Below are 16,829 nucleotides of genomic sequence, written 5' to 3' on the forward strand. Positions count from 1 at the left end.
TTAATTTTAATTTAATTTTGTGGGTACATTGTAGGTGTATATATTTATGGGGTACATAAGATATTTTGGTGCAGGCATGCAATGTGTAATGATCACATCATGGATAATTGGGTATGCATCCCCTGAAGCATTTAGTTTTTGTGTTACAAAAAATATGGAATCTTCATAAATTTATGTGTCATTCTTGCTCAGGGGCCATGCTAACCTTCCCTGTATTGTTCCAATGTTAGCATATGTGCTGCTGAAGTGAGTGCAATGTAACATTGAAATCTGTTAACTAAAATGCTGTGGTGCTAGACTCTTAAGTCACTTGGCAATGACATAGAATTGGACTTCTTTTTTACATTTGCTTCCTGTAGGTTAAACATATATAACACACTGTCTCACCCATCATCCTTCAAAACAAGTAGTTCCTAGGAATAACAGAAGTTATCTGTTATTGTCTCTGGTATTTTCTTGCAAGATGCTTACACACTGTTTTCTTGCATGCAAGCACTGTCTGTGACATCACAACTGCTACCTGGCTAAAGGCAACCGTAAGATGTCATAGATTCTAAGATACATCCCAACTTCAGAAATATTACAATAAAAAAATCATGTGTCACAGAATTTATTCCATTTTTAGTTCTATTCTGTTCATTTCTGTGTCTGTACTAAGAGTATATGCGTTTTCAAGGTATAGTTGGTAGCATATCATTATTCTTAGTGTCTCAGGATACGGGCATACTTGGGGATTATTACAATATCGTTTTTCCTTAAAGTGAAACTTATATCATGTGTGTTAATAATGCTATTGTTTTAATGTAATTAGTTAATCACTATAATTTATGATTGATTTAATGTCTTTAAGACATAACATATACAGCTTTAATTCACATTTGCACCCAACATTGCACCCAAACATTTGTTGTTCTCATATTACCAGGTATATTTGTGTCTGAGGAGATTATTAACTCTCATACTGAATAAGAATTCCTCTAACTTGAAAACTCAAAGATTAAGATTTCTGTGATATCTACGTGTAGATAGCAAGGCTATGGTAATGGAACCGGTAAAATTTGTTTTGTTTGAGAAACATAAGGCAGAAAGCGAAATTTCTTTGAGAGGATACACTTGCCATCTCTTCTGTTTATTAGAAAATGGGTTTTTACTGTGCTTATTCATAACCAGTACCTGCTTCTTGGACATTTGGCTGAGAAGAAAAAGTAGCCTAGCATTCAGCAGGAACTTGCTAATACAAGAAAATGTTATATGTGATAAAGTAATGCATACAGACCATGGCACCTTGCAGATGTGTTTCCATCTGTTGCTCAGACTTTTATTTTCCCTCCAACCAATTATATGGTCTTTCCATGCTTGGCAAATAGTAGGCAATCAATGAATAAGTTCCTTCTATTTCCTGCTCTTGCTCCCAAGTTAAAGCAGGGAATATACTTGGGCTGAAATGATTTTCTCTTCTTTACAGCTTGCTTACAGTTTTGAAGAAAGTAGATGAAGTGGACTGAATGTTTATGTGACTCCTACCAAATTAGTATGTTGAAATCGTAACACCCAAAGTGACGATTTTAGGAAGTGGGGCCTTTTGGGGGGACGTAGGTCGTGAGATGCAGAGCCTTCACATATGGTGTTAATGCCCTTACACAAGAGGCCCCAGAGAGTGCATTTTCCCCTCTGCCAAGAGAAGTCACAGCTAGAGAGAGCCATCTATGAACAGAAAACTCACCCTCACCAGACACCAGAGACAGTGTGTACTCCAAGTCACTCACAATTTCAGATTCACATATGTACTGAATATCCCATGGAAACAAAGTCCATCATACTATGTTTGGACTAGAATGGGTGCCTTCTGGAGGAAGGCAGCTCCAGGATTCTGGGAGACCTTCTCGGGGTATTTCTACAGGAATTCTGTGAGACTCACCAGAGCCTGTATGTGACACCTGTGACCTCTGCTTTGCTGGGGACCATATGGCTACCCTAGCTGTTCTGTATTCCCCACAGGATTCAGGCAGATGTCCAGTGGTCACTCTGACCATCATAGGCCTGTTCTAATCGTTACCGTGGAAAGGACCTCAGGATATCTGAAAATTGACTGTATACTCTTCCAATTGTTCTTGTATACACATCATTTAACACTGGAAAGTAGTACGGTAGAGTGTTCATGATTTGTGTGGGCTTTCCAGCTGGCCAGACAAGTTCCAGTCCTGGTTCTGTTACCTAGAGTCCTATGACCTTGATCAATTTACTTAACACTTCAGTTTCATCATTTGTGATATAGGAAAAATGCCTGTCTCATAGGGTTTTTGTGAGGACTGAATGAGATGTATATATGACATGCCTGGCACAGAGTAAATGCTAAATATGGAGAGCTATTATTATCATTGACAAACATTGCATTCAAGACTTTTAATTCAACATCATTAGCTCATCTGTCTTACTGACACTTAATCAAGACTTTCTAAAGTGTGAGCTCGTATTAATTTCCCGGTAACTCAGTTGTCTACTTGAGTTCATTTTCTTTCACCAAACTGAAACTAACTCCTGTGGCATGATTGATTTTGCCAGAGTGATTCCGCATATCCTAAACAGGATCTTTCCATCTGCTGCTCAACCCCATCTGTTCTTGCCTCCAGCTGATCCAATTTCATATCCAGTTGGTAGAGGGCCACCTGAAAAAAATCTGCATTATGTTCTGATGTCCTGAAGAAATCTTGAGAAAAATTCAGCAAAAGAGTTCAGTCACTTGGACACACTAAAGGCTCAATAAATTATTTTAGGGGAAATGGAGAACTTGCCATATGGTGCTGTTTTTTGGTGGTGAAATTAGGTCAGATCAAAGTTGTATTAGAAAAAACAAGGAAAACTGGTGCCTAGCAGAGTGCTATGTGTAGCACAAACTATTTGTACTCATGAACTAATTAATATAGTACTATTATTATGTAGGAGGATTGCAAGTCCTTTGAAGGTGATAAATATTCCAAAGATGTTTCACTTCATTTCTGAGGTATTATTATTTTTATATTAAAAGTATGATATTTTAGATGTTTAGAGAAACTAGGACATTTAAGACTTTAATTACTCTTTTACAAACTATGCTCTGGACTGCATTCACTTGAGCTGGAGCATCAGTGAACATTTATGAGGAAAGAGATACTTCTCTGCATGATGTAGCATGATGTAACAGCAATAGTACTGAGCATCACCCCAAAACAATTTGCTGTTGCTTGTTAGATGCCAGATGTTGTCAGATGCACTGTCTTTATTATCTTCATGTACTTTATCAAATTAAGATACCATTTATTGTATGATGCCCCATCATTTTATGTGGTACTTCCAAAAAAGATGTACCACTGATTTTAAGAATCATCCCAATTAAAATGTGAAATGCGCCTTTGCCATAGAATGGAAGAATGCAATAATCTATGATTCCTTACAACATCTCTGTGAGGCTCATTTTACAAATGAATAAATTGAAGCTCAGTGATATTAAATGGAATGCTCAAGCCCCTTCCAGCTAGAAAACAAGGCAATCTGGACTTGGACCCAATTTTGTCTGCTCCCTACAATCTGTATTAACGTTGGGCTCAATGCCCTGGTTCTGTAGTGACTGTAGTTCCATAGATAGTAAGTACCAGTGAGCAAAACTCTAGAATGAAATTGTACATCTAGTGCTGCACCTGGAAGCATATCTTATATCTGAAATAAGTATACTACGCTCACTCATTTCTTCCCCCTTTTTTCTAGTTTCTTTCTTTATTCATATACATAGAAAATCATGTTTTGAACGAATTCCTTTTCTCTCTTCTGTACCCCAAAGAATCTCCTGTTTTGAAAGTAGTGTAGCTCACGTTAGAAATCATAAGAACAGGAAGAATGGCTTTCTTTAAGCAAAACTTAAAGGTTAAAAGTTTCTCTCATCTCTTACTTGTAGAATTTCTATTACTATAGACATAATAGGAATATGATTTATCTTTGATTAAATGAATGATGAGTTTAATGCAAGAAGTCATTGGATTACTTGCTTTGGCCTGGAAAAGAACTGGTCAGAAACCTTCCCAGCCTGCTACCCTCTCATACTGTCTAATTTATCTCCTTCCCACCTTTTTGGGCTCTATGAGAATATAGCCAGCATCACAGGAGCTATCTATTTCTTCTTCTTGTGACTCTAAGATCCCCAAACTCAAAACCCAAAGGTCCTAAAGTTAAGTAACATTTCAATCATTAAAAAAAAAATCTTTCCTCTTTCCTCCACCAAATACACAGAGGGTACTCCTTGGCAAGTTTTACAACCTAATTTGTTTAGTAGATCTTGTGGCCCATATTTAAAGCAAAATATTCATTTACTCAACAAATTGTTTTGAGTACTTTTTATGTGCTATGCTAAGCACTTTACATTTATTATGTACAATTTACACAACCACTTGGGTAAGTTTGGTTCCCAGGGGTTAACAGGATTGCAAGGCCATGAAGCCACAGAGTGCTTGACACCATGCAGAGAGAAGTCAGGTTGACTCAGAACCCTTACTCCATCTGCTTGGGGCAAACAGAGGAAACTTTTGGCATAGGATATCTTTCATCAACAGTAAGTCATTAATGAAGTTATTACTAGCAGGGATTTCAGCCCTCAAAATTTATTCAGCTTTTACATAAAGGGTATATCCACTTAATGACATTCTTCCTTATTTCTTGATGAGACCATAATGATGGTTAAAAGAACAAACCGAATTCATTAAATTTTACTGTAATGGGAAATTCTGTCCACTTTTGTCCTGTGACTATTAGAAATTCATTTTTTACACATTTTTTTTACTTCCAAAAAATTCCAAGCCCTTTTTATTTATCCCAGAGTTCGCTATTTGTTGAAGTAGGTTGCTGTTTATATCAGTCAGTGAACTGAATTTGAAGTGTCATTGATATCTCCGATAAAGTATTAGAAAAAACTTGGGGCATAAAGGCCAAATGGCTGTTTTAGAGGCCCTATTAAATTTGAATTTGATAAGTCCATGGATCATACATATGGCATGTGCTATGGCTTTTTACTTTCCATTCTCTGGCTAGTATCAAACTGTAAATTGAAAGGAAATTCTTGATCACCATCAAATTGATTGATTGAGACGTAAGGCAATTTTTAAGCCAAACTAATGTCAAACAGGACATAGAATTCTGGGATAGTTCCAATTATGGAATCAGAAATAGGGATTCTTAATTCTAAATAAATGACAGGATTATACTATCAATTATAAATTTTAAATATTCATTGAACTAGATTTTGTGTTTTCCTTTTGTATTCCTTTCATTATTTCTATTTAGGTGCTCAGCCAAAATGTCCAATTTATTTTTCCCTGTAACTGTTAAAACGTTTTCTTAGTGTTCTCGGCTTCAGTCTTTCTCTAAACCCATCCTTCACACAACTGGCATATTGCTCATTATAAAACTCATATTATATCCCAGCTTGTAAACTTCTGATGGCCTTCAATTGCCTGGCTTATGGGAGAATGCCTACAACTCCTTAGCCTGATGTAAATTACTACCCTCAATCGACCCTCAAAGTTCTTGTCCTACCTTGCTACCTACTATCCCTCTACAAAAACCAAGGAACCAAATTGAGAATGGCCACCTTGAGGTTTCATGCAAAAACTTTGCCTTTTTTTCTCATATTTTACATCCCACCTTCTATCTTCAACACCCACCCCCCATCTCATCTTTCAACAAAACCCTTCTTGGCCTCCCCAGTGCAGAGAGATGTCTGCTGCCCACTGACTCTCAGAGCACTTCTCTCCACCCCTTGTTTAGTGGGTTGTCATCTCTTCTCTCATTTCTCTTGATTTTCTGCATAGATTTCTTCTCTTTTCATCTGGATTATAAACATTTTGTGAAAGATATCCCAGTGTTTACAGATAGTGAGTGCATGGTTTCTATCCTCAACAGAAATCTTATGCCTCTTTAGATGTTCCTTTTCAATTATATTGGAGAATACTATTACCATACTTCAGTGTTTTCTTTCTGAGGAACAATAATCCTAGTTTTTCCTTTCAAAGTACACTTTACAATAATGACTTATTCTATTCATAGCTTTGTTACAAACTTTCTTCAAATTCTACCCAACTATATTAAGTTGTGAAATAAAGTAGATGCAATCATAATATAACACACATCAACTCTGAGTAGAGCAGAAGGGCTTGCCTCAATAAATTGTTGGGTCAATACTCCATTAATAACCAACCTGGTGCTACTAAGAACGCTCACCAGAAGCACTGTTCAGGGTATCTATAAACTGCACAAACCCACAGAGACAAATATGTATATATTGTTTCACTCTTTCAATTTTCTTTTAACAACTCAACATATAAAACTGAAACAATAATTATTTTTGTTTCAAAGGATGAAAGTAACTATAACTATTGAATCCTAACATTTTTAATGCTTTAAAAATAAAAATTAGCTAATTATTTGGTACCTAAAATCTTAGACTCTATTTAAGTAGCCTTTTACCTTCAGTACAATCCGTAGCAAGTAAATTTGCCAGTACCTTGAAATACTGTAAAATTAATTTCCTTTCCATCACTTGAGTCTAACACTTCCTGAATTCACATAAGCAAAATTTCCTTCTCCCTGTCTGCCTTCCCTATATGGAAAGTGCTGGATGCCATTACGGTGTCACATGGCACACTTCTTTTGTTTCTAGTGTCCCCCATACAATTACTCAGAGCTTTCATTTTCAGGCATTGTGTGACCAGCCATTCACTTCTCTTACTTACTTCTTAAATATCAATTTGAGGCTCTGCAATTACAAAAAAAAGGAAGACAGTAAAAAATGTTTTTTTTTTTTATGATATTGTGTTTTGGGACAATTTTTTCCAAGTATTAAGAATCATATCATTTTATGACCAGGGAGGACCAAAGTCCAGGACCTGAAGTCCAGGAAAATGATTTTCCAAGAAAATCTGTAGTTATCTTTTTTGATACTTATATTGGCAATATTGACATGCTAAAACTCGTTTCTTCTGTTGTGAGATTTAATAATACGGCCTCATTTCCATATGGCCTCAGTTGTTTGGTAAGCAGGGCTATTAACTACGAGGAAATTCTGTAGTACTTGGAATTTTCTCCACCTCTCCATACATTCATACACAACTCTACCATGGACATGAATGAGGGAGCAAGGCTTACTAGCTTCTCACGTATTCTTTATCACAGCCAGGCTTAAGAGTAGGGTTTCCGGGTCCACATCTTACAGATATGTGCCCCATCTCTACTATTGGAAGACAACAAGAAAGGAAGAAATTTTACTTTCTGTGATAGTTTAATCTGAAATGCAAGCTTAAGAATTCCAGAAATTAGAAAAACATTATTTGAGCCTTTTGAATAAAGGAGAGGTACACAGTTAAATCTCTAAAGGCTTCCCAAAGCCCCTCAAAGTGAATTTCTGCTAAATAGAATCTCGAGACACTAAACATGTAATATTGGCATGCAGAATGTCTGGGTGTTGAATAAAAGGTTTGCTGGTTTATAAAGATAAACCATCCCCATACACACCTTCTGAATGCCTTGATGTCTGCTAGAAAGACAACACAAACCTTAGTCATGCCAGGGAGACAGTAAAATAGCCTTCTCATACTGAGTTATTTGCTGCTATATTTATTTTTTTAAAAATAAATGGTTGTTGGATTTTACAGATTAATACAAAAATGTCAAAGTAAATGGAAGAGAACTTCACTACTTTTGCTCCTGTTTTGTGAGAGTACCGACCATGCCAGTATTTTCTTTGTTTTAAGCCATTCACTGATGTGTACATTCTGTAGCTTCAGTCATTTTTTTTTTTTAGCTCTTGCTTGCCAGTAATTGGTATTGATTTTTGCAGGTTACTGCTAATGTGTTTAGTTCCAAAAACAAATCTAACCGTACCCCTCTCATCCTCTAGTCCCTAGAAGAAAATAATATTTACAACTTCAGAGCAAATTGCAGAGGTATCCAACTTCTTTAGGCCAAAATTAGGGGTGGGCGCCAAGTTTTTTCAGGGTGTATGGCTTCATATCTCAAAGGTAGTGATATGTTTTAAGCGCCCTGTTATTTCAATTCAATGTCCTGATACATGAAGTGTGGTGGTGGTTAGTGGTTAACACTCCTTATGCTAGAGGAGTAAACAATGTAGAAATCTCATTTAAGAACAAGGCCCTAGGGAGTGACAAGAAATAAGTCTACCTCTTAAATCAGCACATTCAACTGGGTCGGTCATTAACAACATTGGCACTAATAGCTTTTAGCAGCAGGGCAGCTGCTGATTACAATTGGGTTTCCTGCAACTGTGGCTGCAGAAGAACTGAGGCCTCCATCACAGAGGGAGAAAAATGGGGGAATGCACATGAATTCAAAGTAGAAGGGAAAAGCAAGTGGAGTGTGTAGACTTGGAAGGAAAGGACTCACAGTTTTCCATATAGTTAAACACAACTTTGCATATTAGCAGACAATGTCAATAAAGGGAGTCGAATATGCAGTTTGGAAAGCTCTGGATTATTGCGAAGCAAGCTTTATTATCCAGAAGCAGCTCAAGAAGGTAGTACCTATTGTAGAAGACAAGGCTTCTTTCTGCTAAAACGATATTTTCTGTACCAACCCTTGTCTCTTGCAGAGTTGACAAATAGCAAATAAGAGTCGAGTAGTAAAAATTATAATAAGAAATTTACATATCATTGTTTTTTCTAGGTAACAAGGCAAAAAGCTCACACCTTAAACAACAGCCATATTTTTGACTGAAAATGTTGTTTTAACGATGTCATATACATCACAATGATAATCATCAACATCCAACTTTGAAACACCCACTTGGGATCCTATTATGGAGCAGTATGACTGATCAAGGCACGGTTCCCTATAGCAGAATTAATGGTGCAGCGGAATCAGGCAAGGACAGTTAATACAGCTTATGTGGGAAAGTATGGTGGATAAAGGAACATGAGATAAACTGTTGCTATATATGGACATTTTGACATAATCTGGCAGGCTGACAAACTAGACAACACTCCAAAAATATATCGAGAAGTCAGATTAAAAATTTCAGTGGAAACTTGCAACACTTCCAACAGGGTAGGATTTTATATAAAATAGACTGTTTTTGGATTTATTCATGGGATTTTGTCACTTAAAAAGTAAGAACATCTTGTTATAAAGAAGCTTTTCATGTAAGAATTTTTGATATGTATTTGCTAAACCAACACACAGATACGTCTTCTGGACATACACAACATCTCTGTGTATCTATGGTTATAGAGAGCACTTGAAAGAGTCATCTAAACCTTCTTTCTTTGCATCTTTATTTCTCATTCACTCTTTTGTCTTTGGAGTGGGTGGGGAGATGAGTATAAAATAGACTCCATCCACTTTCCATCATATTCTAGTCCATCTTCTGTACCCACCACTCCATAGAACCACAGAAGACTTCCATAAGACTAAATCTAGTGGACAGTTCTCTGTCTTCAGTTGGAACAATTGGGGGACATTTCTTGTTTTTTAAACACTTCTGTTTCTTGGCTTATGTGATATGACTTCTGATTTTTTTTCCTTTCTCACTGCCAACCTCTTCTTAATTTGTTGTTTTTTCCCCCAACAAAATGAAAGCTTTTCGTTTTTAAAATATTGATCAGATCATTTTACTCATTCAGTAACTTTCCAATAACCTTCAGTAGATTTTCATTTTACCTAAAATAAAACTCAAATTCCTCATTTCCCTAAAGTTCAGCTTGATTGAGCCCCTGCCTGTCGCCACAATTTCATTCTGCACTACATTCACTCTGCTCGTCCACCTTGCCTTCCTTCCTGTTTCTCCTCAGCTATTTCCTTTTTCAGGGCCTTTTCCTTTGCAGGTTCCTCCCCAATACCCAAATTCTTCACACTTCTGAATCCTTCCTGGCATTCCAATCTCAGCTTCTAAGTTACCACACTGAAAGACCTTCTCCAGGACTTCCATTTCACATTCATCTTGCCTCTCTCTGTCATGTTTATGTTATTCGTAGCACTTATCACATTCTGAAAACATCTTTTTTATTTATGATCTATTGTGTTTTCTCTCCACTGCAATGTACACACCATGGGCACAAGGAACATGTCAGTCTTGTTGCCTACTGTATTACCAAGGCCAGAAACATTGGTTGATACATAAGAGGCACTCAATAAATATTTGTCAAGTAAAACATATTAAAAAATTCAAGACCTAAAAAATATTTAATTGAACCTAGAAAATATCATTCCCATGAATTGTCCCCTGAATGTTTTATCTACTCTAAGAAAAATACATTTCTTATTTTACCTACCTTTTTTAAAATTACATTTTTTCATAATTAATATGGTCATATTGTTTTAAAATATAATAAAAATTCCTATTCCTCTTTATATTCATGTCATATATCTGCCCAGTAACTATATACTGCTATGTGTCTTAGGTAACTATGCCTTTAGTATTCTTTGTGTCCTTTGACTTTTTAATGCAAAGTCAAGCATACATGAACATACAGTATTTTCTCTCTCTTTTTTTGGTAAATAGTAATAAGCTAGACATATTGATCTGTACTTTTTTATTCTATTCAAAATTCTGTTTTAAAGATATTTCCACATTAGTACCTAAAGAGCTTACTATAAAACTCAGAAATGACGGTACTGCAAGACTGCCATAAACATAGATGAATAAATGAATGGGACAGAAAAGATAATCTAGAAATAACCCACAGCTATATGGTCAATTCATCTTTAACAAAGGTTTGTAGGGAAATCAATAAGGAAATTCACTTTAAGTTTTTCACAAATGTTTCTGAAATGACTGAATAACCTCATAGAAATAAATTGATCCTTGCCTCACACCATATACACAAATTAATTTGAAATTGATCAGTAACAAATCTAACAGCTAAAATTATGAAACTTTTGAAATAGACAATAGGAGAATTTTTTTTATGAACTTGGGGAGGCAAAGCTTTTTTAGATAATACACAGAAAGTAATAACCACAAACAAAAACAGTTAAATTCAACTGAATCAAAATTAATGACTTTTCTTCTTTAGCATATCACCACTAGGAAAATAAATAGGCAGGGCTGGGTGCAGTGGATCACGCCTGTAATTCCAGCACTTTGGGAGGCTGAGGTGGGCAGATTACAAGGTTAAGAGATTGAGATCAGCCTGGCCAATATAGTGAAACCCCGTCTCTACTAAAAATACAAAAATTAGCTGGATGTGGTGGCAGGTGCCTGTAATCCCAGCTACTCAGGAGTCTGAAGCATGAGAATTGTTTGAACTGGGGAGGTGGAGGTTGCAGTGAGAAGAGATCGTGCCATTGCACTCCAGCCTAGACAACAAAGTAAAACTTCATTTCAAAAAATAATAAATAAATAAATAAATAAATAGGCAGATCATCATAGACTGGCAGAAAACTTATCATTCAAATATATACCTAAAAGAACTTAGATTCCGAATAAAGTACTTCTGTAACACAATAATAAAGCAACAACCAAAAAATAGACAAATTAAACAGACATTAAATAACAAAAGACACGCAATAACCAATAAACAAATAAAATTGTGTCCAGAATCATTAATCATCAGGGAAATACAAGTTAAAACCACAATGACCAATCATTGTACACCCACTGGAATATATCAAATTAAAATTACAACTGACTACTGCACTAAATGTTGGTAAGGGAAAAGCAACTGGAACTATATTATTTTGCAGGTGGATATGTAAAGTGCTATAATTCCTTTGGTAAATTATCAGATTCTTATAAATTTGAACACACACCTACCTTATGACCTAGCAATTCCACTTCTGGGTAGAATTTCTTTAAAAAAAGTCTATAAAAAGATTTATACAAAAATTTTATAGCAGCTTTATTCACAATATTCCAAAGCTAGAAACATCACAAATGCCCACAGACTGAAAAATAGGTGAATAAATTGAGGTGTATTATTTAATGAAATGCTATTGAACAACATGGACTAAACTCTAAAATATTTTTCCGATACAAAAAGTCAGAACTCAAAGAGTATATTCTGTATTACTCTATTTCTATAAAATTTCTCCTTTGAACTAAAAGGCACTGATGACCTAGGAAGTGGCCTGACAGAATTTTCTAGGTTGATGAAGATGTTCTATAATCTTTATGGGTGTGGGATACACAGATCTATGCATTTGTCAAAATTTATCAAACTGTGTGCTTAGAGTCTGCATTTCATGTTGTAAAAGTTACATTTCAATAAAAACACTACAATTAAAATCTCCTAAGGTATAAAATAATAACAACATAACTAACATTTAAATAAAAGGAAATGAACTTTTAACATGAGAATAAAGACCTGAAATACAGAAATCGTTATTTAGATGGGGTTGGAGAAAGGAAGATAAAGGTATATATAATGGGCACTGACTGGTAGACCCTTTCAGCGACATTGTTGAACAGTTGAAGTGAAAAGTCACCATCAAGAGGGTGGACAAAACTAAAGTCCTGCATTTCCCATCCTACCTTTTTTCTAGTGCTTGTACAGCTTATAGCAAAACTTCAAGAGCTAGAACCATCTATCTGAGACAATTCTTTTCCCATTATACCACTAACGAGGTTTATGTCTTTCCTTGCTTTCTCACCTCTATGATTAAAATTCTATGGTGACCTTTAAGTTGAATTACTCTTTCTTTTATCCAGAAATTGAATTAACCGGAGTTTTATCCAAAGCTTAAATTACCTGTAAACCAAATTGCTCTGTAGAACAGAGAGAGAAATGCAGCAAGAAACATCAAGAAGCTGGATTCAATGTCTCTAGAATGCTGCAAAAATAGAAGTTCTGCTTGATTTAACATTTACGGAATTTACCTTGAAGGATATTATTTTACTATCAAGCTACCTTCTCTTCCTTCCTTGTCTCTGAAATAAGAATTATAATAATAATAAATAAAATGCAGTCTCCTAAGAAAATGAGATTTGCTCTAATTTAGCCTTTAAGCCATTTTGTTAATTGCTTTTTATTTTTTTAAGGCTGCAAAATAAAACTTAATAAAGAAAAGGATTATAATTAACCACTGGGAAAAGCGCACACAAGCTTAGAATTAGCATTGTTAAATTTCTGAGGAAAAAGGGAAAGGATTAAGATAAAATTGCATTTTCTTTTAATAGAGATGGGGAAACATCTCTCATTGACAGTGGCTCCACCTATTTCCAAGTAATTCTGCTGCTTGCATCTCCCCACAGACCATGTGCTTTCTTTCAGGACACCCATGGAAGGTCTAGCAATCGTGACTGCATGGGGCATCCATCACTTTGCATTCATTACTTCAGTCTTCTAAGACTGATGACTGCACTTCTCTCCAAAGCAAGCAAAGCAAATGTGATCAATTATTGCTCCGGCTCCCTTGTTAATACAGTATTAGCTTCTGCAAATTATGGAGTAGGGTAAAATTATAAAATTACATATAAATGGTATTAGCAGAACTAATATGATCTTGATTGAAGACTGTCTATTAGTGGAAATTGCAAAGAGAAGGGAACTTTATCAATAAACGTAGTCCCTGGGCTACAGAACCGCAAGGAAATTAGGCAAGCATGATAAGAAACCAAGCAATTTAAGGGGGCGATATTTGATGAAATAGGGATACCTACTCATACCATCACAGAGCAACAACACAATAATTTTATTCCTCTTTGTGAAAAACAACTATACAGCTATATGGAAATAGGTATACAGCTATATGGAAATAACTGATTTAAAAAAATAATGAAAAATTCTATAACTACCAATTGTATACAGAAAAGGAGATGATATAATGAATCCCTATAAACTCATCATTTAGATTCATTAATTTTCCAGCAAAAATAAGCCACATCTGTTTATTATTTTTTTCTTTGCAAATTTAAAAAAGTTTTTCCATAAGTTATTAGGGTACAGGTGGTACTTGGTTACTTAAGTTCTTTAGTGATGATTTATGAGATCCTGATGCAACCACCAACTAAGCAATATACACTGAGTCATATATGTTGTCTTTGCTAAAAATTTTAAAGCGAATCCCAGCAACATGTAACATCCTACCTAAAATACTTCAGTATCCATCTCTAGAAGCACAAACATTTTACCACAAAATAATAGTGACATTACCTCACCTATATATTAACAATAATGTCTTGGTATCATGTCTAGTGCATACTAAAATTTTTCTAACGGTTTCAAAAATGTCTTTTTCTTAGTTGATATGCTCAAATTAAGATTTAAATACTGTATTGGTAAATCTCACAAGTCATTTTTCTTTCTTTCTTTTTTAAATTTATAGCCAGTCTCCTCCTCCTCCCCCTCTCCTTTTTTCCCATGCCATTAACTTTTGGCAGAAACTGTGTCAGTAGTCCTATAAAATGTTCTTCATTCTAGATTTCTGTTTGTTTCATTGTGCTGTCATTTAACTGCTTCCCTCACCCCGCTATTTCCTGGTGGCTGGGAGTTAGTGATAAAGGCTCAATTAGATTCAGGTTCAACTTTTGACAGAAACGATTCACAGATGGTGTGGTCTGCTTTACGTTACATTATATTAAGAGGAAAAATAAGTTCTAGTGTTCTTGTTCCAAATTCTAGTTATAATGCAAACCTGGTTCTTCTATTGTCTAGTTCTCCTTCAATATTTTATCCAATGGGTTTACTCACTGATGAACATTGCTTTGATCAGTTATTTCATTAACATTGTAAAATGGTGACTTTTATCATTCTTATATGTTAATGAACTGCAATATTTCTATAAAAAGGGCATTTCATCATCAAGTGATTATTTTGATTACTGAAAAATACAGCTCCTTTTAAAGTCAGAATAAATATTGAATTTTTTCCCCTTTAATTATCAATTTTCAGAGCAAGTAGTTGGTGCCTTAGTAATTTCCAGAGAAATTCTGAAAGAGTTCCCAAGCAGAAACCAAACTGTAAGCTAATCATCTCCATTATTTTTTAAATTCTAGCTCAAGACCCAGGTTTCCAGAATAATTCCAATCTCAAATCCTCTTTTTCACCCTAAGTTTCCATAAGATTAATGTGTCCTGTCATTTTTTCATTATATCAGAGTACATGAAAAAATCAATTCCAAACAGCAATCTCAGACCTTGCCACACAGACTCTTCTTTCCTACCTTTCAGTTCACCTTGGTAACATTCTTTCTCCCTTCCCCATCCTCAGAATGTTCCCCTCTCCCAGCCCTCCAGCCCAGTATACCTGTGTACTGGAGCCTCTCCAAGGCAGGGCCTCTGGTGATCCACAGAAACCTTGAGATGCCAAAGACATTCTCTAAAGGAAATGGAGAAGATGAACTTCTCTTGTGTGGGTGGGAAATTTTGTTAAAGTAACATAAGAAACCACCATGGCACGTGTGTACCTATGTAACAAAGCTGCATGACCTGCACATGTACTCTAGAACTTAAATTAAAAAAAAAAAAAAAAAGATGATGACTGTGGGATAACTGATTACCACACTCTCTGGGTAAGGACTGCAAGAAGCTGGGGGAGTTTCACCCAGCGAAGAGTTCTGGGGATATAGTCACTGTTTTCAAACATCAGAATGGCTGTCTGTTCTTTTTGGTCTCCAAGGCCTAGGCTCTCTCCTGGCACTCAGTGAAAGTGAGTTGAGTGAATATAAATCAATCAGTCCATTCATAAAAGAGAAGCATAACTAACTTCCCTAGCAAAGAGTGAAGACGGATAATAGAGTACTGTCAGGCTTAGTAGAATCCTTGGCTCTTCAATTTCAATCCAAGATGTATAGATATATCCAACTGTAATTACAAAGAGTCAAAGGTACAATTTAGGAGACAGTGAACTTCCTTTACTGGCAATATTACATCTAGATGACCTGGCATCTGTTTCTCATGGGTTCATGCTTTGGGGAATAGAATGAAAAATAAATCCCCTGAGTTCTAAAAACAACAACAACAACAACAAAACTACTCCTTATTCTGATGCTGGAGACAATGTTAGTCAAACAGATCATTGCATTTTTACATAAAATCGCTTTAACTCTTTCACTGTATATGAAGCGATAGCCATAACACCACTTAGTAACACAGCAGCCAGAGTCTGAGAATATGTACACACAAGGAAATGATATCTGGGGTGTATCTTTGGAAATAAGATTAAGAACTGCTAAAAGAGAGTACTGGTGAGCTCTAAGCTGTGAGGCCATCAGGCAGCGCTTGATTCTGTGACACAGGCAGCCCGCTGAGCCCTGGGAATCATCTTTTGTAAAAGTGCTTTTGCGCATACAAGCTATTTATGGATTGAACTCTTGAAGAATGACTCAAAGCATGTTATATTTGTGACAAACAGCACGATGGCCCTTTAAAAATGTCCACACCTGAATCCCTGGAATATGTGAATATATTGTATTCCATGGGAAAATGGACTCTGCAGATGTAATTGTGGTTACAGACCTTAAAATACAGAGATGATTCTGGATTGTCTGGGTGGGACATACTGAATCATAAAAGTCTTTTAAAGCAGAGAATGTTCTCTGGCTGGAAGCAAAAGAAGGATGTAGAAGAAGATAAAGTCAAAGAGATTCCAAGCTTGAGAAGGATTCCATGTTTGCTGGCTCTGAGATGTTGGAGCTCACAGGCAAGAACTAGAGGCTGGTTCCCTGTTGACAGCCAGCAAGGAAACCGGAACTTCAGTCCTACAGTCACATGGAAATGGATTCTGTCAACCAACTGAATGAGCCTGGAAGCAGATTCTTTCCACAACCCAACTGTTGATCACATTGACATCATCTTTCTAAAACCCAGAACAGAGAAACCAGTGGAATCAACTCAGACTTGTGACCTATAGAATTGT

The 16,829-nt window shown here is 35.9% G+C and overlaps 1 protein-coding gene and 1 non-coding gene across 2 annotated transcripts in view; both read right to left on the minus strand.

Annotated features, from left to right (window-relative positions):
• CNTNAP2 (contactin associated protein 2) overlaps positions 1-16,829 on the minus strand; it is a 1,621,124-nt gene that overhangs the window by 587,658 nt on the left and 1,016,637 nt on the right. The gene's annotated exons all lie outside the window — the stretch shown is intronic.
• LOC135274289 (U6 spliceosomal RNA) lies at positions 148-254 on the minus strand. Its single transcript, XR_010342141.1, has one exon. It is a non-coding gene; the product is annotated as a U6 spliceosomal RNA (small nuclear RNA).

Source organism: Aotus nancymaae, unplaced genomic scaffold (genome assembly GCF_030222135.1).
Source record: "Aotus nancymaae isolate 86718 unplaced genomic scaffold, 86718_ANA_hifiasm-v0.15.2.pri h1tg000002l, whole genome shotgun sequence".
NCBI classification, from domain to species: Eukaryota; Metazoa; Chordata; class Mammalia; order Primates; family Aotidae; genus Aotus; species Aotus nancymaae.